Below are 24167 nucleotides of genomic sequence, written 5' to 3'. Positions count from 1 at the left end.
AAGTAGGAACTTTCTTTTTTTTTTACAGGTTTTTCGCTGTTGTGTTCGGCATTCACTGTCGAGGGTGCTGAAAGATTTAGCTCTTTTAGCACCTTGGACAGTGACGGGCGTTGACAAGCCTCATCTCTATGATGCCGGCTGCGCGAAAATCACGCAGCCGCGCATCAGACACGCATGACACACGCAGCTGTCAAATGGTTTTTGCGCTCGCAAAACGCTGCGTTGTTTGCGCGCGCAAAAACGCAACGGTTCGTGTGATTCTGCCCTTTAAATGATTCATGTATACATACCACAATGTCAGAACAACCATCAAACAGTTTATGGTAACATAAAAATAAACTTGTATGATTAACACGTATTTTAAAATCGCTAGACGTTCAGTCGCTACACCTATTCACATTAAGCGATTATCGTGCACGATCGCTCACTAGCATTGGAATCTGACAAATTTGCTCGTGAAAATGGCCCTTTATATTAACATAAAATGTACTTTTATTTTTAGGCGAAATGCGCTTTGAGAGACTCGTGAAAAAGAATGTATAATATATATATATATATAGTTATATTTTAAATTCAATTCCAGCGCTGTCCAGGTATACTTGTAAAAAATAAGCCTAAATCTACTGAAGGGTTTTCTATATAGAGTGAGTTTTACCATCCTAATGTACAGCTAACAAGTTACAGATCAGGTCGCCCTTCACTTAAACAAAGTGTGTGGTTCACCTCAAGCTGCAGAATAACCTTTTAATTCCGTTGACTATCCACTTGCCCAGCCTCAATTAAAAATACATAAGGGTATTATTTATTCAATAAGACTTACTTATGTGAAATATAATCATAACGTCTCAGCAGTCCACAGGGGATGAGAAAGGCTTTGTGCCAAGGTGGGAAGGACAGATTGTGGAAGTTTAAAACGCCTGATGCCAACATTTTTACACAACAGTGTGCAATACAATCCCATGACAAGACCATGCGTCATAGTCTGGTGACAACAGAATTTAAGAAAAATAAAACATACGTTTGATTTTTGGTTTCCCAAGGAGGGGCTGTATCCCCCCCCCCCCCCGTATTTCATGATATGTACACATTTATATGTTCACACGTATCAATTATTAGATAACTTTTGTGGCCGCAAAGAGTAACATTTGTTTTCTTACAGAGGATTTCTGTAATTACAATTGGAATTTGTTTGGCACTTTTGTCTTAGGCTATGTTCACACGGAGTATTTTGGGGGAGGAATATCTGCCTCAAAATTCCGTTTGGAACTTTGAGGCAGATATTCCTCTCCCTGCACGCCGATTTTCGCGGCAATTATCGCGCCGTTTTTCGCCCGCGGCCATTGAGCGCCGCGGGCATAAAACAGCAAAAAATACGCTTTCTCCTGCCTCCCATTGAAGTCAATGGGAGGTCAGAGGCGGAAGCGCCCGAAGATAGGGCATGTCGCTTCTTTTTCCCGCGAGGCAGTTTTACTGCTCGCGGGAAAAAGACGCCGACGCCTCCCATTGAAATCAATGGGAGGCGTTCTCGGGCCGTTTTTGCCGAGTTTTGCGACGCGGTTTCCGCGTCAAAAAACTCGGCAAAATACCCCGTGTGAACATAGCCTTAAAAGGCATCGATCAGCATGAAGAGTTTTTTTAGCAGGTCATATTGAAGTCAATGGGGTAGTGGATGATAACTAATGTCATTCACTGCATATGTTTTTTCCCATCTGTCATCCCGTTGACTTCAATGTAATTCTAACTGGTTTGTTTTAGATCAGTTTTATTGACCAAAAAGTGGGGTGTCGGTGCTTACCGATAATGACCTCATTCTGATGGAAAACTTGCAATCTGAAAATACTTTACACTAAAACAGTTAAAGACAGCTCAGCCTTCCCTTAAGAATGTGTGATAGTTGGTGTAGTGACTTAAATATAACCTTGGAATGGAGATCGCCGTCTCCAATTAAATATTAAGAGAACGGAGAGCCGTATTGCTTCAGAGATGGAGGACCTCGAACTGTGGACATTGCGTTTGTGTCTACATACAGGAATATACAACGTTTTGAGCTTTTTATTTTTCAAAACTAATGCTAAATTATGTGGAGTCTAGTTTCAAACAGAATGATAACACGGTTTGTGTAATAGCATTTCCAAGGCAGACATTATTTACGATTTCCAATGCCACAACCTGTAAGTAATATTTTCTTATATTTCTACTCTATGTAAATATGTCCATACATAGGAGGGGGTCACACTCCTTTAAAAGTCTATGGGATTCACAGAAACCGCTAAGCACAGTCATTCAACCGTTTCTGTATATCCGCATGTGAAGCCACCTTGCTGCAAGGAAGACAGTACTGGGCATCCCCATGATTGGTGGTGGTCCAAGAGGCCAGGCTTGTACTGATAAGAAATTATCCCATATCCTTCAGATACAAATGTCTCTAGTGGGGAAAAACCACTTCAAAAAGAGAAATCTCCACTCCATAAAAATACTTGAAGGCTTCCCTGCATAATGTACTGGATACATTTCCATGGGACCATAATATGCACTGTCTAACTTCCTGGTTGCTACTAATATTGACCTGGTTTCCCGTTTCTCCACATTTTTCTTCATTTTAGACCGCCGGTAATTTGGCCTAAAATCGGGCTTCCACCATTTGCCTCATACACCTTCTTGGTAGTGAATTTTTTCTCTTTCCCGACAGCATACTACATTTGTTTCAGGTATCTTGGCCAACCGCTAGACTTCATATCTGTAAAATATTCGTACCACGTTCTGTTCAACTTTACTGTATTTTGTGGACCTCTTTGTTGTATTCATTTACACAGGATATGTATGGCCCCTCCTCCACGGACTCACAATCGCACACTTTGTACTAGTCTATATGTTTTTTGCATGTCATCTCCGAGGTGCTATTTTTTTTATTTACCAAACTTTTCTAAATAAAGAATGAATTTATTTTTTTTCCCTCAATTTCAATTATAAAAGTTCCCTTTTCTGATCGCAAGGTCAGCTATTGTGTAATATTTTAGCATTTACTGGGACAAAAGGTTCCCTTCAGAACATGAATGCCACCTAGAGAGTGCCAAGGCATGACAAATTCAAGTTCTTATCAAAAGGTGATGCTCTAAACCTGCACAATTGTAAGAACAGGGAATTACCTCGTGTTCACTTTTTTAGACCAGGATAAACGCCAGAATGCCCGCTGCCATATAAAGAAACGAGGAGCTTTAGTATTGGTTTTAGCGGTCTATATCTAAATACTATTAGGCAAGTCCTTTAAAATAAATAGGTGACTGGAGAAACTAGCGTGGAATGACTTTCTGTCACAAGGTTTGAAGTGTACTTGGCGATGCCACGTTTAACATTCCTCTGCCCATTTAGAAGCACAAAAACGTACAAGCCTCTTAGCTGGGCCTCATTATTAATTAAATGTTAATCTAAAAAGCAATTTACGCTGGTGCTCTTATGACACGCGAGACTACATTAACACATCGAACTTTCATCGCTAGATTTCCCCTTACAACCAAACCTGTTAAATGCTTTTCTTTAAAAATCACAAACTTCATCCGTCACTTCAGCGTTCGCTGTATACAATTGCATTTTAAGACATAGATGCCAACATTTTTATATATTTTCTAGACAGGTTGTCGTCAAACCGGTGTACAAAAGTGTATGGCACGCGATAAAGTCGCAGCAGATCCCAGTGCATTACTCGTCATCTTGCTTCATTTACTGAATACCGGTATATAGTTTTTTACTTTTATATCTTTTATGCACAGACCTTTAATAAAATAGGATTTATACTTGATTCAGAACAACTTATTTTCTCAATGTCTAGAGTACTGGCGAAATCGTAGTGTACCAAATGTCCAACTGCTGTTTTAACATGGCAGTCTTTTGCTACTCTGTGGGGTTTACATATACAGTACCAGATTTTTGGGATATTTTATTACAGGCAACATACACATATATATTATATATATAGTGAAGTTATAGACGTTGTTGCAAGAAACTGCATGGATGTGTCCAATGATTGGTTAGGAGCATGACATAGGGAGGAGAAAAGTCACACGCGATTTGTTACAAATCATCTGCCACTCACATAGGTAGCTAATAATGGTAAATCTCTTTTACAGCCTACAGGGGTCAGTATTTTCACTGTTGCCTATAGGAAAAAAATATGGCTGGCTTAAGGCCTCCTGCATAAAATCAATAACACGGCAAGATTGTAAAATTAATTTGCACTTATTATTGAATGCTCAAACACAGACAGCTGGGAAACACCAATCCTTACTCTTTGACGGAGCAGATTTAAAACGGTAGTAGATTCTTCTATCCTGTAGTGCGATACCAGCGCACCATGCTAACTCCACTCATTCATTATCTCCAATATCTTTCACTCACCCGGCCTTAAAAGGTTACCATTCTGTCTCAACTCAATTATCATATTATTCTCCCGTCATTGCCTGGTATCATTCTTCATTTTCTTCTTGGCTTCAATTCTCCATCCCAGCTCTTCCCCTCTCTCAGGTCTACTTTTCTCTCCATATTCTATTTTCCTTCCTGACATTTCAGCATCGTAGTGGTTCGTACCCTTATTTATACTTGACAATACAGATACATTAGCTGAATTAAACTTCTTTCTGAACACTTTTATTTATTCTGACAGTGCCGATGCTCAAGGAATTGAAGCGGGGGTATGTATTGAGCAAAAAATAGATCCTTTTTACACCATTTAAATTGTTGTTGACCTGTGACATATTTCAGCAGCACATTTTATAGCGGAACATCCTACGTGTCAGTGACAAATAATTTTTTTGCAAGTTTTAGCAATAGAGTCCTCAACTGTTTCTCCAAGGATCATATGGGCTAAAAATAATTTTTAACTAACACCCCTATGTATGGTTCAACCGCGGCGTTCACATGCCAAGAAACCACACATTTTAATAGAAACTCAGAACTGCCTGCACTAGTTTTGCTCCTCCAGCATATATGACCCAGGAGAATTCAAGCCCGAGCGTTGTAGTGTTCGTCTCGAACAGAGCACTGTATGGATGAAGCAGACTGTATGAGGTTCGTATTCATTTTTCATGCCCACATAGATTACTGGAAACTTGAAAGGCTATGTAACACCTTGGTAAGCATTTTATTAAATTAATGTATTTTGTGTTTAAGCAACTTTTTTTTAATGGATTACTTTAAGATATAGCTACTATGTATCCTGTATACATAGAAGCTGTATGGTTCTGTCTTAGCCGATTCCCTCAGTTTAGCTGAATTGACAGCTCGGCTGAGATCGGGTCCTGCGTGTTTCTGACTTACATGTAGTACATCTTCCCCAATGACTACATTTAGGAAACCACAATTATTCACAGAAGACCATGGATGAACTGTTAAAGGGGAACTCTGGTGAAATCAAGAATTTCCTGTTGGAATTATTTCATAGTGTTCTACATACTCTCCAATGACAGTGGTCTGATAAGCAGCACCTAAATGTATTTGGGCAGGTGACTAGCAACAGGTAGAAGTGCAGGAAGGTCATAGTAGGATCAGCACTATTGCCCACTGCATAATGCAAGAAAACATTGCCATAGGTCTTAGCATTTGTTTCCGCACCAATGATTACCTTTCCCTACTCCATCATAACCATCTGGATCGACCAAATTGTATTGATCATAGAAAAATATCTCGGTGTATATGAAGTTTAAAGATAAACGTTCAAAAATCGGATGATAGGTCTAATCATGGCCAAATCTTAGGGTCCTATTACACTAGCCAATTTTGGCCGCAGCAACGAACGCCAATCAACAAAACAGCTTTTTCACAACTAACTTTGATCGCTCGTCCCCAAGCATTACCCATTACCATCATGCCAGTGGCACGTCTCCCTGTTTACACCGGAAGATGTGCTGCCGACTACAATATTTTCTGCAGCATAAGCTATAAGATCAGCCGATGAACGAGCATGTGCTCATTCATCAGCTGATCGTTGCTGATCGTTTTACACAGGGCAGTGATCTGGAACGAGCATTCACTTGCCCGATCGTTGGCCTGTGTAAAAGGGTCTTTAGTATCCATGGCCACATTTTATTGGACAAATACTTCGATCTGCAGGTGTAAAAGTGGTATAGTGATTACTCTTAAAGGGGTTTTCCACTACCGGACAACTAATGACCTATCCACCAGATCGGTCATATACTTATGATATACTTATGACCTGTGCGTGTCCGACACCCGGACCCCACACCAATCAGCTGCTCCTGCTGCCTCCAGGCACTGGACGTCCATGCCGGTAGAAGACTGCTCCGTTCAGGGAATAGTGGCAGTGCTGGAATACTGTAGCTCTGCTCCTATTCAAGTGAATAGGAGCAGAGCTGCAGTTCTGCAGCACAGCCACTACGCAATGTACGGAGCAAACAGCTTCCGGCTCCGTACAATGCATAGTGTGCAATGTCAGCCGGGGCCCATAGGCAGCTGATCGGTGCTGGGTCTGGGTGTTAGACACGCAATCATGTACGGATGACCTATCCAGTGGATAGGTCATCAGTTGTCCAGTAGTGGAAAACCCCTTTAATGGTTGGCAGCAGGCTACAAGCACTGGTTACCATATTGTAGGGATACAGAGGGAATGGAGTTTTTTTTTTAAATGAATATTTGGGAAAATTTACCTTAAACGATTATATAAAACAAAAAAAATTTAGATCTCTAATGTCTAATCTATCTAAGATCTAGCTAGAATTTCTTTGCACTATTGCCCTTATTAAATTAAGCAAAGTAACTCCCTTATTGAATATTCTGCAATCTATTAGTAAAAACGTGTCTTATCTGCTGCTTCAGATGTTCTGCAGAGGTCTGCGGTTTTATTAGACAAGAATAAGCATGTTTTTTTTGATGGACGTCTTTCTAAACTGCAAGGATTAATAAATCTTGGGTTAGCAAGCATTTTCTACCTTCCCCGGCGTCTGGCAGTTCCTAGACTACACTGCTATCCAGTAGCATTTGAAGAAACTGGAAGTCCACCTATCCTAAAGTAGCCTTTCTACCCACATTTCGGTTTTCACAAAGCAATGAAAGTAAATCAATGCAATGGATTGGCTTTAATACAGAGACAGCAGACAGGAGCCATCTGCTTATCTACAAGATAGCACACAAGAGACTTCCATTTAACCAGTTTTTCGCCAAAATGCAATTGCAACCCAGAGATGCAACTCAGCAAATAAGAGGCAATCTGTCTTGAACAAGTGAATGTATAAAATGAAATTTGATGATATAATACAAGCTGCAAAAAAAAAAAAACCATGAACCCCCCCCCCGCCCCCATCTCAAATATATTGGTCCCAGTTCACATATAACTTCAACTGAAACACAATAGCGGTACATTTAAAAAAATAAAAATCAGAGCAGATTTATCCTATGATGGATATTTGAATGCCTAACTCCACGCAGACAGACAGTTTTTGTTATTACATCATCAGCCCTATATATATGTATTACATTTTTTTCAACTGACATTTCCACTCTCTTTGTGGAGAACAGGTACCATCTTACTATCTGTATAATGGGCAGGTTGACTGTACTGCACTGAATAACTATTGGTGACCACAGCTACGGGGGGGGGGGGGGGGGGGGTTTGAAGACTGGCGTTTCATACACTAGTATTAATCTGAAAAGTTGGAGTAAGGCGCGCCTAATCTATTAAGAGGCGCATCTCTGGCCGTCAGAAAAAAAAACAATCTGCTCAAGCGATGAGTAGGAGCAGATTTGTGCCAATTCTGGTGTCAATTTATCCTGCCCATTTTGCTAAGCTCCACCCACTTGATAGAGGCAACCAAAATCAGAAAAGTCGCAACATTTTTTCATTCCCCGAGTGTCTACATGGTTAGATAATGTGGTCACTAATACAGGAAATCACTGACAGCTGCGAGAAGGAGGAATCAAAATAAGCAGAAAGAATTTCAGAGGAAAGACAGCAAGATCAAGCCAGATTTAGTATGGTCATTGCATTACAGAATGTGGTTTCTGGAGTTAGACAGACCACATTTTCCATGTAAGCTTGCAAGTCACAGAAACAGCAGTGCGATTTAATGAATCTGGAAGAAAAACCATCAGCTTCTTTTTAAAACATCAGTGTCAAATGAGCCTTCACCTATATGTACCAGTATCCAACAATCCAGAACCCAGACTCCATCATACGGATCAGCGAGTTTCAAACGGTGGGACGCCCCCTGCAGTTGGTGAGGTGCGGCTGGAGAGGCGGTTTCGACAGAAACTATAAAGCTGCACAGGTCTTTCTATTGTTCCACCTACAGTGGATATAAAAAGTCTACACACCCCTGTTAAAATGCCAGGTTTTTGTCATGTTACAAAATCAGTCCAAGATTAATCATTTCAGAACTTTCTCCACCTTTAATGTGACCCATAATCTGTACAATTCCATTGAAAAACAAACTGTCAGGCATCAAAAACCTTATTTTTCCCTTATAAATTATTTCAGTCTTATATGTATGGGGCCTTCGAGACGCCCTTAGGCCTCATGCAACAGACCATAGCGTTTTTACTGTACACAAATGCGGATCCGTAGTCATCTGCATATCTGGCACGCTGTCCGCAAATATGGACCGTAGTGCATCTAATTATGGGTCCACCAAAAAAAAAAAAAAAAAAAAGGGGGGGAGGCTCCAAATGTCACCAACATGTACCAACCACTTGAAAGGTAACAATCGTTCAAATGCCATTTTCTTGAGGAATCTCCTGCCATCGTATAGCGACGCTTCCGCAATCACGGACGCCTATAGACTGCAGTCACCATAGAGGACAATATTCAGAGTTTCGTCAAGATGACCATCCAGTCTCAGTTACTATGGAATATTATAGTAGCCGTTAAACGCATACGTCATGAACTAGGTTGATGAGAGTTCAGGACGTATACTTTAAACACATACCATTATAGTCTGAGTAACGGATGCCACTGATAAGCATTAGTCACCCATAGACTAATATGGTATCCGTTTACCATATGTCACGGAAAGATATTGAGAAGCCCATGAAACGCAAGATCCTGTGGGATGGAATAGCGTAGCCACTCTTTTGGCCTGCGTTGGGCCAATGGACCTATATGTACACGTTTTGAGTGTACGCCAGAAGCCTTCCTGATGTACAGCCTAAAACGTAGGTAATACACATGGGGTGAAGGGGTCCATAAATTGATCAAGATAAAATGTTAAAACCTACATAGAAACAAAGATAAAGGCCATTACACCAAATGGAGGTTTCTAACAAAGCATATATGTATTTTTCGATAATTGTTCCTTTTCAAAAAGCAATTATTCGTTGTACAGACAAAATGCCAGACATATGAAATGCCTCACAATGTAGTAGAATTCTGTTACAGGTGCCATTTTCTGCACCATTAGAACAAAAAGAATGGGGGGGGGGGGATATTTACTCAGCAAAATGCAGAAAAGTAGTATAGTAAATATGCCAAATTTATGATGCGTTTTAGACACTTTTTGCACCTTTGACAGTTTTGGAAAGGGTCTAAAAAAAGGGCATGCTAAGGAGGAGTCACAAAATGCGCTCGATTTATTAACAGCGTGCACCATATTTTTTGCCACATAATACTGGTGTAAAGAATGCCAGCCAGGAGGTGGCATTAGAAAGAGAAACGGGTCTAATACGTCTAGCCACAAGCCCCAAATTGTTCATGCGCCACTATGATAAATTTGGCGCCGTTTCCGCCCGTCGGGTCCGGTTTTATCCAGTCTCAATTAAGGTCAAAATGAATTAATCTCCTCTAGAGTTGCAAACATGACACTTTTTGTTATTAACCCTATTGTGTTCATGGTTTTTAAACCACTACTATTTGTCCACAGTCAGAGGTTGAGCTTTAAAATACAGAATTTGATAAAGTTTACAGTATACTTTGGTCTGGACATGCCCCAAGGTGAATACACTCCTCTATACACAAGTTGTGTTTCCTAGTAAAACCCCTTTGTAATGCAACTATTTGGCAATTAGGGAAGCAGTGGGCAAGAGTAATAAGGTAGGACACCTGCAGCTTTCCCATCAGGTCCTTTCAATCAGGGACTGGTATGGTATGCAGTGCAAATTTTCATGACAGCTCAAAATACACGCGTGGCTTAAAAGGGACATTAACCTAAAGTCGGTCTTATCTCTACGTACTATGCAGATGAATGCAAGCTATTGTTCTCTGTTATTGGCCATTACAGGCTAAGGAGAGGCTGGGTAATGTTCACCAATCCCTGCACCCACAACCACGAGTTCACCTAACAAATGCCAGTTCTGAGAACCTCCAGAAGAATTACAGATTTGTGAAGGACATTGGCAACTTTTATGTTAACATGCTTTGTCGTTTTGTTCCATTGCCCTTTTATGGTATATGATAATATTCTGCACAGTATGAACAAAACGGGAGTAATTAGCCAGGGCCATAGCAAAAAAATCATTTTATTCAAAATAATATTTTTATAAAAATAAAATTTGGAATTTTAACGGATTTATTGAAATAATGACACTGTTCATTTCCATACATGTGTGAAGAACTTTCATATCACACATGATTAAAAAAAAAAAAAAAAAAAAAAAAAAGTACATATATATATACACACACTTTTTTTCATAGTTTTTTTAAATGACGTGTGATATGCATCCTCTAGATTCGTAGATATAAAAGGCAGAGCATTATAGGACTTTTCACATACAACACCCTGATAAATCTGCCCCATTGTGTCCCTCCACAAGGGCAGTTATTTCTCTGATCACATGGACATGAAACCATTGAAGCCTTCTTGAGGAAGAGGCGATCCATAGGAAATTCTAGAGAGCAGCAACGCACATACTATTTATTGCAGCCGTGTAAACAAACTCTCAATGAAAAAAAGTTAATGACCTGTATCTGACAAGAGCCTGCTGGGAATGTTTTAGAGCAGTGAAGATACTTTCACTAAGCAGAGAATCACTTACATTCTAAACACACTGGGCTTCTAAGAAAAGGCCCTGCATGAAGCATCAACAAGAAAAAAATGGATTCTAGAGAATTATTTTAATTAAAATTATTCTTAGTACACAGCGAGACAGATTTATCAACGTGTCAGAAGTCACAGCTGACTTATTGCTTATTTTTGTGACATTTAAAAAAAATGTGACAAATTATATTGCAAATCTAGGGACAGACATTTTTTAATTTTGGTATTCAAGTGCATTACAGGAAGACAGTTCGAGTGGCTTGTTATTCCTGCCTGCACTTCATACTCCGTAACTAAAGACAATGTTGTCTCGCCAAAGTGGAATAAAAGTTTGGCGGGTCAAACCGGATGTACAGTGGATAGAACATCTACAAACAGTGGGATAAAAGAAGCCCCAAGCCTAAAAGCTTCAAAATCGAAAAAAAAACTGCCAAATCTAACTGGTGGAGACAATGAGCTTGGACCACCACCAATTTCCAGAAAGGGCTGCAATGCTCTTAGGAATACCCCAAATTATTTGGTTCCACTCGGAGTTCTCCTTCACTAGAATTCCCTGACACAATATATGTCAATAGACATGAATGTGGCTCTTTGCTTTATAGGTTATGTCAGAATTCCAGTAGAAATTCAAGACAGAGCCAAAACGGGGTATGGTCACACTACAGTTTTATACCTTGGCAAATGTTTGAGTTTGACATATCCAAAGATCACTTTTGGATGAATTTCCCCTATAAGGAGGAGATGGCACAACTAGATATATTTAAGGATTTCCATAATGAAATATGAAGAGTATTATGTGGCTTCAAACACCTGCAAAGTGTAATGTTCAGTTACACCCAGCCATAAAACACTAAAGTCGTCTCGGATCATTGACCGGACATGTGAACACAGTTCTACCACAACAAAGGAAAATGCAGAGGGTCAAATCTTTCTTGAACCGTTTTATACATGGAAAGTACTATGTGATGTTAAATACTTTGTCTTTTTAATGCAAAAAAGTATTAGTAGCAATACTTTATTAGCCAACCCGAAAAGTCATAACAAAGTTTTCAAAGCACAATAATATTTTCTATTTTGATACAATACAAACTGTAGTAGGCATCGCAAATATTTTACTGGCTCTTTTTTTTTTTGGCTATAGAACAATTATGACAAGTACCAAAATCTTGGAATATAGTAAGTCACGTATATTGTTCTTTTTCTACAGAATATCTTGGTCATCAGTCACTTGTACCAATTTTAAGAGTCAGTGAGCAGTCCAACGGTTTATATAGATTTCTAATCGGCTGCTATCTTCTCTACCTAGTCAAAGGGGATAAAACTGATAAACTATCGATTGGCATCACTTAGCAACTTGGACCAAACTACAACCGTGTATTCCCCGCCTTATGAAATGGCCGTCTGATGCTCCATATAACACAAATACAAGATAGAACAGCAGAACCATAAGCTGCATTATTTTAACTCTAGGTCTACATAAAGAGAATAGAAAATCTCAAATATTTCAACATAACAGTTCTCTTTCTGATCTATTAACAGATACTAATGAGATTGTATATACACCATCGTGCAGCTACTGAGGAAACACTTAATAGGACACAGTACTTCTCTCAAAACCCTAGAAAGGAATTGGATACGTTAAAAAAAACAAACAAAAAAAAAAAAAAAAACAGTAAATGGCTACTTGACATTCTGGCTGAACGGCAACTTAAAGCGCATCTCCAATTTATTCTAAGCAGAATTTGTTCTCTCTTTGGATTCCTGTGTCACACACTGCCCCATGCATTAGTGTGCCAAGGTTTTGCTGGTAGATATTGGTCAACAAAGTAGTGAGGAACTACTAAACGTACTTTAGACCAGGAAACATAATGGTGCATTTTTGTTGATTTAATCTCACCAATTCTAGGAGTCATAGCAAGGATTTTGGGAAATCACAAACTGCTCCCCATACAGGGTCTGATTGTTTAATTTATTAAAAATATCAAAAATAAAAATGCACCAATGCAAGTTGGTAGAGGTCATCTAATGAGCATAGTGAAGCTCCACATGTAATAAAATGGAATTCTTGGATCACCAAGAAGCTTGGAGTCGGTCATGCTTTGTAACTTTTCTACATGCAGCACGGTGGCTCAGTGTTTGGCACTTGCAGAATTGCGGTCCTGGGTTTGAATCTGACCAAGGATAACCATGGAGTTTGTATGCTCTCCCCATGTTGAGTTTTCTCCGGTACTCCAGTTTACTTGCAAACTCCAAAAACAAAACAGAAAGCTTGACTGGATTTCCATAAAATTAGCCCTCGTGTGTGTCCGTGATCGGAAAATTAGATTGTGAGCCCCAATAGGGGCAGGAACTTATGGGAATGGTAACAATCTCCGTACAGAGATGAATACGTCACCATATATAAGCAACAATAAATAAATACAGGTATAGATTTAGATGAAAAATCGGAACTATATATTTAAAAAGGACTTTCCAAAGACTAGGTTTTTTTGCAATATAGTTTGAAGTAAAGCTTTTTTTCTAAGAGCTTACAATCAAATTATTTTAACCCAGGTTCAGAAAGATTAAAAGATTTGCCTTAAGGTCATGTAGCTACTGAGTAACTGAAATCCAGTCACTTCAAAGGCAGCGAAATAACATTGCTATAATGAAATATCTTTACCCTATTTATCAAAGGTTAAACGTATCAAAGGGTAAGACATTGAAAGCAGAATTAGATCAGAGACCACGCAGAAAACAGATTTTGGAGATAATGCATAACATCAAGCTTTTTTTCCAATAAAATATTTCTTTGGCTGGTAAACAGTCAAAACTAAAATGGCAAAACACTAAATCTAAACGGCTTGGTTCAAGCACTGAAATTTCTACTTGTTTATCCAGTTCTACAGGTTGGTTGCCTACTACATCATTCTAACTTGACTGGTGTGATCAAAAAAAGACATTGATCAAAAAGAAGGCCATACCCTTTAAATGTAGGCACCTGCAAAAAGTTCTAATGACACTAATCTAATGGATTCAATTGTACCTACTAAACACTCCATACAAACTATTATTTGGAGGTCCTGGGACTGGGATCCCATGGAGCGAAAAGAGTCCACATTGCTCTGGATTGATCACATGATTCTGGTCAAAGCTGCTCCCTGGCCAAGAAAGGTCACTCACGGTGGGGAATCCATGAGATGAAACTTCAATGTGGACCCCCAAAAAGCCCTTGAATTGGCCGTTTAGGAAGTGCAATTGCTTTGTGTAAAATAAATCAGGAAATAAAACGGATTTTAAAAAAAATACAAAATATATATAAATATATATAAAAATATATCTCTCGCTCTATCTCCTCACCCATAAACTAATTTCCTTGGCTTATGTCAGGAGACTGCAGTTCTTTTAACTACTCTCAACAGGTTGGAAGGGCATCAAAGTTCGCAGTCCATCGCTCTATACAATCACTGCACACGGTAGAAAGTAAGAACAGAATTTCATGTGTGGAATGATGATCCAGTGCCATCCACTAGGAAGCAGCACTTATTACAGTTACACCAGACATGAGCACAATGATGTTAGATCAGGGGGATTGGTTATCTGAAAAAAGTAATTATTTGGGTGATAATTACTAATAAAATGGTCTATATACACACACATCACAGGTAAACTGTACTTATTTGCAGGTCACAAATTATAACTTACCAGTCCCAAAAAGCACAAAGTAGAGATGCATGATCGCTTTAGACATAGTAATAAAATGGTCATGGATCAAATAAAAGTAAAGTAAAGTAGAGTGCAACATATACCACCTGGACTCCTTAAAAAAATTGATAAGGATGTGTCTCCAGTGTTCATCTATATGTCATTGCCCTCCATTCCATTGGTAATGTAAACAGCTAGTCCGTACTGGCGTCTTAGCTTTTAGCAAATGGGTTAATTTTAGTCCTGTATGTGGCTGCTAGATTTACATAAAGAATACAAGTTACTGTTGCTTGCACCCGATGACAGAATGAAGGAGTTATGTATCCGTAAGACAGAGGGTTGACATTGCTGTCAGGTTACACACTGAACCAGGAGGTAACACTCCAGTTGCTCTGGAATGGAAATCCCAGGTTTAAAGAATGACAAAAAGGGGGCGACTGAGGATATGCTTGGAAAATGCAAAATCAGTCTTGAAAAGAACTCGTGTAGTATAGACGCTGGCTACCGGAGAGTCGGGAGGGTTACAGTTCATAGAGAAGGGTGCGTTTAGAGAACAGGATGGGACTAAAACACCTATATATGGATTAAGATGGCACATAAGCTTTCATGGAAAGAGGCATCAGTAAAGAGGCTATTGGTGAACTGCTGCACCCAAAATCCAGTCCTAATTTGCATAACTACCCAGAAGTACACTCTACACAAGGTCACAATCTCTTCCCTTCAATGACTTGCAGAGAACAATTTGCTGGAGAATCTTTAGTCTAAAGCCCCATTCTGCATTTTCAATATGAGAAATAGACAACTACCAAAATTTTAATCAATGTTTACGCCTTTACTATTATTGTACATACTACAAAGAACTTCCTTCACGTTTGATCGTGCTAGTAATAAAATACAGTAGTAATAAGCAGGAGGATTATTACCAATATAGTTACTATTCAGTATTTGCACTCATTAGAATGGTATCTTAGGGCAACAGATCAGTTATCCTATGAGAAAAAGGGTTGGACAGGTTCAATCTTAAATCCAATCCTTTATTTCCCTGGGAGATAAGCGGTGCCAGTGATGTCTCAGTCTCTTAGCTCACTACCCCGGTTGAATCAACATGCATGGTCAATATTGAGAGAATGTTTATGGGGGAAAGGAGAAGATAAATCTAAATAATATGTATGTGCGGAATGTAAAAAATAAATAAAAAAAAGTCAGTGTACAAGTCAGTGTAGAGGAGCAACAACATACATGCATTAGCGATCCCTTGACGCTTGTTATTTTCAACACCTGACTGGCACTGAGGGACGGAGTTTAGTGGGTGTAATTCTGCTCACTAGATCACTGTGCAAGGGAAGGGGGCCTCCGGGACAGGTTCCCTTTAATAAAGAGCTCTAGGCTCATGCTGAATTAAAGTAAAATAAAATATGTATTTTCATACTCCATTGAAGTACGAACTGTACACTTTAAGGGTATGTTCACACGGCCTATTTACGGACGTAATTCGGGCGTTTTTGCCCCGAATTACGTCTGAAAATAGCGCCTCAATAGCGCTGACAAACATCTGCCCATTGAAAGCAATGGGCAGACGTTTGTCTGTTCACACGAGGCGTATATTTACGCGCCGCTGTCAAATGACGGTGCGTAAATAGACGCCCGCGTAGTAGAAGTGACCTGTCACTTCTTTGGCCGTATTTGGAGCCGCTATTCATTGACTCCAATGAATAGCAGCGCTAATTACGGCCGTAATTGACGCGGCGTTCAAGCGCCTGCACATGCCGGTACGGCTGAATTTACGGGGATGTTTTCAGGCTGAAACATCCCCGTAATTTCAGCCGTTACGGACCCCCGCCGTGTGAACATACCCTAACCATACATCCTACCAAACAGGAATGTCTGATTACGTCCAGGTAAGTGCATAAAAAAGGCTAATACATCAATAAACAGGACACAAAATGTGCTGTATTCATGGCCAGGACTAAAGGAAACCAGTTACACACACTCCTTACAAATAACCAGGTATCTCAATGAGCAATTTGCATACACATTCATTTTAACCCTAGACTGAGCTCATGTCTGCGTCGTGAATTCCGTTTTTATGTCAAAGGAGCAGAGAAATGGGATTTAATCGGTGACGGATCCCTCATACGACCGACACCAACGACGCCCAACGTACCCCATTGACTTAAAATGGTGTCTGTCATAATGGCCATCATTTTGCACAGAAAAATTATAAAATAGCCCAGTATGCTGCGCTATTTTTCCATCAATTGTGACAGAAAAAGAATTTAACGCTATATAATTGCAACTAGCACAGTGTCACATGGGCTGCTGATAGGACTGGCTTCATTTAGACCTGTGAAAATCTCCATCCCACTGATAAACTCAAATTCACTAAGCCAAGAAAAAATAAATAAAAATAACCCCCCCCCCCCAGATTATTTTTACTATTAAACCGTGTAATAGGTCATCCAAGCTGAAATACCTAAAGTACCTGCCTGTGGCAATCATTTCCACATCACCACATTAATAATCTAGAGGTCAACCATGTTAATGTAAAAACAAGAGAATTAAGCTGCAAATATTAGATTATTTTACTCCTGATCTACAAACCCATTTCCTTCATTGTCTATATGGCTGCTTGCCCATTGCTCAGTAGTCTCCATACAACAACGTGTCTATATCTGTAACTTACGCTTATCAAATTGAAAATAAAATGACATACAGAGAACATTGCTGTGCAAGGACATCCCCGTACTATGGACCGTCATGCTCAAGACCACTTGGCAGACAACAAACCTCTAGATTCATCTTTGTATAACTTTTTATACACTTCAAGCAAACCAGAATTTGGTGTTCTAGAAATGAAAATTACCATATACAGTCAAAGAATTATCTTACACACAGACGAATGCATGGCAGATGTAATGATCCCATTCTGCATTATTCTTCCCTATTAAACAGTATATGTTGCAAATTCCAATATTTGTAACATTACACTATATGTGGGACATCATGCAATACAAACTTCAGTAATGCAATATTGTAGAGACTAAAACAAAACGTGAACAAGACAAATCTTGGCCTTAGAATGTATTTTTTTTATTTTTAGTTTAAAGCTTCTTCCTATATGTGCATTTCTTATTCAGCAGTCTGGAACGGGATATTTTAGGATTCAGCGAAACGTTAAAAGTACTATTTCTTATATCATGTTTCTTATGCTTTATATTACCTATTTAGCAAAGTGCAAATACATCTCACACACATACTTCCACGAAGAGATATTACATCAGGAGGCTATAGATTTCTAGAGTTTGGGTTGGAACGGTTGTTCCAGAAGGGAAACAAACCAATCACAGGGTGAAATGATAAACTATGTAGATGTTGCACAGGTTGGCTTCGGTTTAAAACAGGACGTCACCTGTAAGGCATTCATATGTTTTCTCCATGCTTTTGTGGGGGTTTCCTCGGTGCCATAAAACCTTCCACCTTGGATCTAAAGAGGATCTGGGATCTACACATCTAGTGAAACTTACAATGTACGTTTACTTTGGATATTAATGCCCCCTCCTTAGAGATACTGCGGAGTAGATAAACATAAAGCTAACATTTCATAGTATAGTCAAGCTTTGTATTCTGAAGAAATGTAATATACATTATATAAATCCTTTATAGCCGTTTACCTTAGAAGAGTTAATTCAGATAGTCTCTCCCAGGGTTTTCAGCCTCCACTTGTTTGTAAATGGTTACTAGGCCATATGCCATTAAGTCCTTTCATTTCCTCTCTGCCTTATTATCTGGTCGGAGGTTGAAAGGCAGAACAGAGTTTTATTGTGTCTACCTTCAGCAGCAAAACAAGGACGGACAAAAGAAGGAATGACCCATCTGCGAGGCCTGCTCATCACGATGCCTACTAATCTGACTGTTCCCATTAAATCTCCAGCTAAACAAACACCAACTAAACCCATCATGGTACCTATTAGGAGAAGAAACGGATAACAATTAAACTATATACAGATGTCCCTTCTAAAAATAAACACCGAACTACAGCTTATAAGGGAACAAAGCATTAAACCACCAGGCACCCTGAAATATAACTTTTGGGTTTTCTAGTTCTTGTCACCATCATCGCTATAAAAGGTATTGTAACAGAAGAGAATTCTCATCGTAGAGCTTCATTTTACTAGGATTTGAACGGTTATTTCCGATTCCCATCCGATCAAAATATATAAAACTTGTGAATGAACAGCTCAGGCCGACATCTAGAAAATGAATTAAACTCAGTAACAGGTATATGGAAAACTACACCCAGTCCTTAAAGGAGCCTTCAGCTAATGGACCGATAGATAAAACACACCCAAAGTATTACTTGAATCCAAAACGGACCTTTTCCCTACAATGGAAAACAAGCACATTAATCTCCAACCATAGGTCTTGACTGCTGATCACTCTCGGAGAATGGAGGGCAGAGTGGGTCATGCATAGTTAGGCGGCTCTGTGAGGCCTATATCTCAGGTAACCCCTATTTGTTTTCGGATGTAGAGACAAACGATTTAGAAGTAGTCCAAATAAGAATATACCTGCCATATAAAACCGAAGAACCTTATCTAGATTACAACCGGCTATAAATTCCAGCCGTGGTCTTTAGCATTTTCCCGATTTAATTAGTCCTCTCACAATGCCATCATTTTGGATTTGCAGCTATAGACCACCATTACCAAGTGTTCATTATGTGAGGTTTGCCATAGCTGGGACAATGTAATTACATACTTGCAATTCTACTCATACTTCATTTGCCGTTTTCCTTTGATGTGCAATGACTACCTGGAGACTCTTCTGAACAAGGTCAAGGCGGACACAGTAATAAACACATTCCATTTGTTTTATAGATTTACACGTTTTAAAAGCACATCCTCACCCAATAAACTAATTTCCTTGCCTTATGTCAGGAAACTGCAGTTCTTTTTTTTAACTACTTTCAACAGGTGGGACAGGCATCAAAGTTCACAGTCCATCGCTCTATCCAATCACTGCACATGGTAGGAACTAAGAACAAAATTTTATGCGTGGAATGACGATCCAGTGCCAGTCACTAGGGTGGAGCACTTATTTATTGCAGTCACACCAGATATAAGCACACTACTTTTAGATGGATGGGGATTGGTTATCTAAAAAGTCATTATTTGGGTGATCATTACAAAAAAAATTTGTTCGATATTTTATTACACACTAACTTTAGCATCCAATAACAGTTCTAAAAAACTGAACGGAAGAAGGAATAGCCACAATAATTATTGATAGTATCTTATTAGTGCAAACTGAATGATCTGCTTGTATCAGGGGCAATATCTGAGAGCCAAAAGAGGAAAAAAAAACAAAGTCAAAATGTAATTTAGGTAAATATTGGTGGATTGAAAGGGGGCAAAAAAATGTGCAATACACAAATCCAAAATAAAAAAAGTTCAGGAAAAAAAACAAAAACAAACATTATATATATATATTATATATAAAAAATCCTATATAATTAAGGCAAGAACAGGCGACTGTATACGGCTACATAGGAACACACAGACTGAGAACAACGTCAATTGATTACCATCAGTACTGAAACAAACTAACTAAAAAGCTGCAAAAACACAATATAGAAATTGTTTTATATACAACTATGTGATAAAACCAGCACAAGGGTCATATATTCAACCAGTATTTAAAATGACATCTATTCTGTCCTTGATCCATATGGCACCAGAAAATACTAGCTAATCCCTTTTACTTCTGAATTCAATTTCCATCATATTTATCCGACTTGCACGATCAGATTTATAGACGCACCACAGTCCGTACAGTACAATTAATATGTCACCATAATATAAAAAGACAATGCAGGATCAATTCTTATTTAAGACTAGACATACCTCCTTACTCACACAGAGATACGGTCTGTCTGTCTGTCTGTCTATCTCGTGAGATGGAAAATAAATCATCCCAACTTTATACAAGCAGAAGAAGCTTCAAATGGCTTTAAGCCACTTCAGAGACGTTGACAAAGATATATAACACCATTGCCTTTGCTTGCAAATATTTACATTTTGTTCTATGGAATAAGAGTTCAGCAAAGATTACAGCAAGTCCCCAGCAATAAATCCTAAGGGACAAAGGCCTAATGACCAACCCTTTAGAGCCACAAAGTGCTATTCATCCAGAATATAAAAGATCCAGTTTTTTAAGATAAAATACAGAACGCCAAGTCTAGGATTTAGTGTAAATAGGACTTACGCCAGGTCTTGAGGGACTAGGACGACCATAGAAGATCTTTCTGCGGACTTTAGTAGCAAATAAAGGCTCTGAAGTGCTGGAACAAAGTGCATAACCCTGTCAGGACCCTCTTATCTGTACAGCAGGTCCTCACCGAACGCAAGATTAAATATTCCCAGACATCATAAAGGATTGCAGCAAGACGTATACAGAATAAACCAAATCTAAACACTCAGACAAATCAAAGGGTTCAAAAGAAAAAAAGGAGGTTTCCATTAATGATACACAGATGGGTGACGATTAAGATAAAGTAACTAGTCTAAAGCAGCATTCATAAGAGGAACAGAGCTGGGAGGAAAATCCACCATCTGCTCTTACACCCTGAAAATAGAAATTGGGAAAGATTTCACATGTTAAGCCCAGACCTGAAAATATTTACCATAAATCTCTTTTTTTTCCTGATTTACTGCCTTTGATCCAGGAAAAATAAAAAGTCTTAGCAGGACTCTAAAACTCAATCCAAGCCATAAGGTCTTCAGAAATATTCCTTTAATCTATCAGTGGTAAAAGCCTTGGGATGGGGATCAGCATACAAAGAGTTGCAATGAAATTCTGGCTTTAAGAACCAGCAATTGTCTTAAGTGTCATGTAGTGTTTTTGCATTGACTTGAAGTTGGTGCCATTAATCCAAGTGTCAAATAAACCATAAATAATAATAATAAAGTATCTTGTATGTTCCAGGACAGAGGGGAAATGAGCAGTACAACTGATCTTTATAGAAAACAGAGGAGCACTCCAAGTCTTGATCTGAAGGAAGCTCCGGGTCTTTAATCTCGATTTCTTTTTCTTCTTAGCAGTGAAATTTCAATTTCTTTTCAAGCCTCGGGGGCAGCGTTTTCATATCACGATGACAGCAGAAAAGCAGGAAAACAATACAAAAATTAATTTAAATATTAACAGGCAAGAAGGGAAATGTCTTTGTTATCAATCTTGTAAACTCCACACAGAGGACAGAAGAACTGCATCTATGTAGTCGGAGATCCAGATCCACTGATGCCTTTTGCTGCAGATAATAAATATTACCAAGAGAAGTGCAAAATGTGCTGTGACCCGGTGCTGGAGCCTCGGTGCTGCAGAAGAGGAATATGCACCATGCAACATCCACTTAATCCTCCCCTGTGTGTTGGATCCCCTCCTGGATGTCTGGCAGCAGCTTAAATCCCCGACACATTCAGGCTTGTGGGGGCTTTTGTGCCAGGTTCCCCGCCATACACAGAGGGGGGATACCAGGAAGCGGAGAGACAGAACCGATCGTGCAGAGATTGATGGATGAGCCGGATGGATCTGCGCCCATGCAGCAGCCGCTCGGCCACAGAGTCCTCTCTGCTGCTCTGCACGTCGGGAACTGACGGGGAACCAGAACGATGCTTCTGTCTCCGCTCTGGTCGCCACGCCCCCGGCACGCCTATCCCAGAGGAATGACCAATTGAAAAGGAGTAAAGGCTGTGGGCGGGTGAGCGGTGGGCGGGGAAGTAGGAAGCTTTTCAGGACTAGGAACTCTCATTCTCTTTTGATGCTGCTGTACGTACTGTACACACGCTCATATATATATATATATATATACTGCACACACACACACCTGCTGTACACACACACACATATATACTGTGCTCACACACACACACACACACGTATATATACACTGTACACACACATATATACTGTGTGCACACACACACACACACACACACACACACACACACACACACACACACACACACACATATATACTGTACACACATATATACTGTGCACACACACACACATATATACTGTACACGCATATATACTGTGCACACACACACACACACACACACACACACACACCTGCTGTACACACACACACACACACACACACACACACACACACATATATACTGTGCTCACACACACACACATGTATATATACACTGTACACACACATATATACTGTGTGCACACACACACACATACACATATATACTGTACACACATATATACTGTGCACACACACACACACATATATACTGTACACGCATATATACTGTGCACACACACACACACACACACTGTACACACACATATATACTGTACACACACGTATGTATATATATATATATATACACACTGTACACACACATATATACTGTGCACACACACACACACACACACACATACACTGTACACACACATATATACTGTGCTCACACACACACCACACACACACACATGTATATATATATATATATATACACACTGTACACACACATATATACTGTGCTCACACACACACACACACACACACACACACACACATATATATACTGTGCACACACACACACACACATATATACTGTACTTACACACACATATATACTGTACTTACACACACAGACAGACCACACACATATATATACTGTACCCACACACATATATACTGTACTTACACACAATATACTGTACTTACACACACACACACACACACACACACACATATACTGTACTTACACTCACACACACACATATACTGTACTTACACTCACACACACATATATACTGTACTTACACACACACACACACACACACACACACACACACACACACACACACACACACACACATATATATATACTGTACTCACTCACACACACACACACACACACACACACACACACACACACACACATATCTATCTATATATATATATATACTGTACTCACACACACATACAGTGAAGGAAATAAGTATTTGATCCCTTGCTGATTTTGTAAGTTTGCCCACTGTCAGACATGAACAGTCTAGAATGTTTAGGCTAGGTTAGATTTTCCAGTGAGAGATAGATTATATATATATTAAAAAAAAAAGAAAATCACATTGTCAAAATTCTATATATTTATTTGCATTGTGCACAGAGAAATAAGTATTTGATCCCCTACCAACCATTAAGAGTTCAGCCTCCTCCAGACCAGTTACACGCTCCAAATCAACTTGGTGCCTGCATTAAAGACAGCGGTCTTACATGGTCACCTGTATAAAAGACTCCTGTCCACAGACTCAATTAATCAGTCTGACTCTAACCTCTACAACATGGGCAAGACCAAAGAGCTTTCTAAGGATGTCAGGGACAAGATCATAGACCTGCACAAGGCTGGAATGGGCTACACAACCATAAGTAAGACGCTGGGTGAGAAGGAGACAACTGTTGGTGCAATAGTAAGAAAATGGAAG

General features: G+C 39.3%; 1 protein-coding gene across 1 annotated transcript in view; it reads right to left on the bottom strand.

Moving 5' to 3' along the window:
- Positions 1 to 22292, bottom strand: part of FAM222A (family with sequence similarity 222 member A) — an 82723-nt gene extending 60431 nt beyond the window's left edge. The window contains exon 1 of the mRNA XM_075830620.1: positions 21340 to 22292. The gene's annotated coding sequence lies outside the window, so the exon portion shown is untranslated. The remainder of the gene's footprint in view (positions 1 to 21339) is intronic.
- Between the last annotated feature and the right edge of the window lie 1875 nt (positions 22293 to 24167).

This window comes from Rhinoderma darwinii, chromosome 1, assembly GCF_050947455.1.
Source record: "Rhinoderma darwinii isolate aRhiDar2 chromosome 1, aRhiDar2.hap1, whole genome shotgun sequence".
In the NCBI taxonomy this organism is placed as follows: domain Eukaryota; kingdom Metazoa; phylum Chordata; class Amphibia; order Anura; family Rhinodermatidae; genus Rhinoderma; species Rhinoderma darwinii.
The sequence above is the reverse complement of the archived record's forward strand: the minus strand, read 5'-3'. Positions and strand labels throughout refer to the sequence as shown.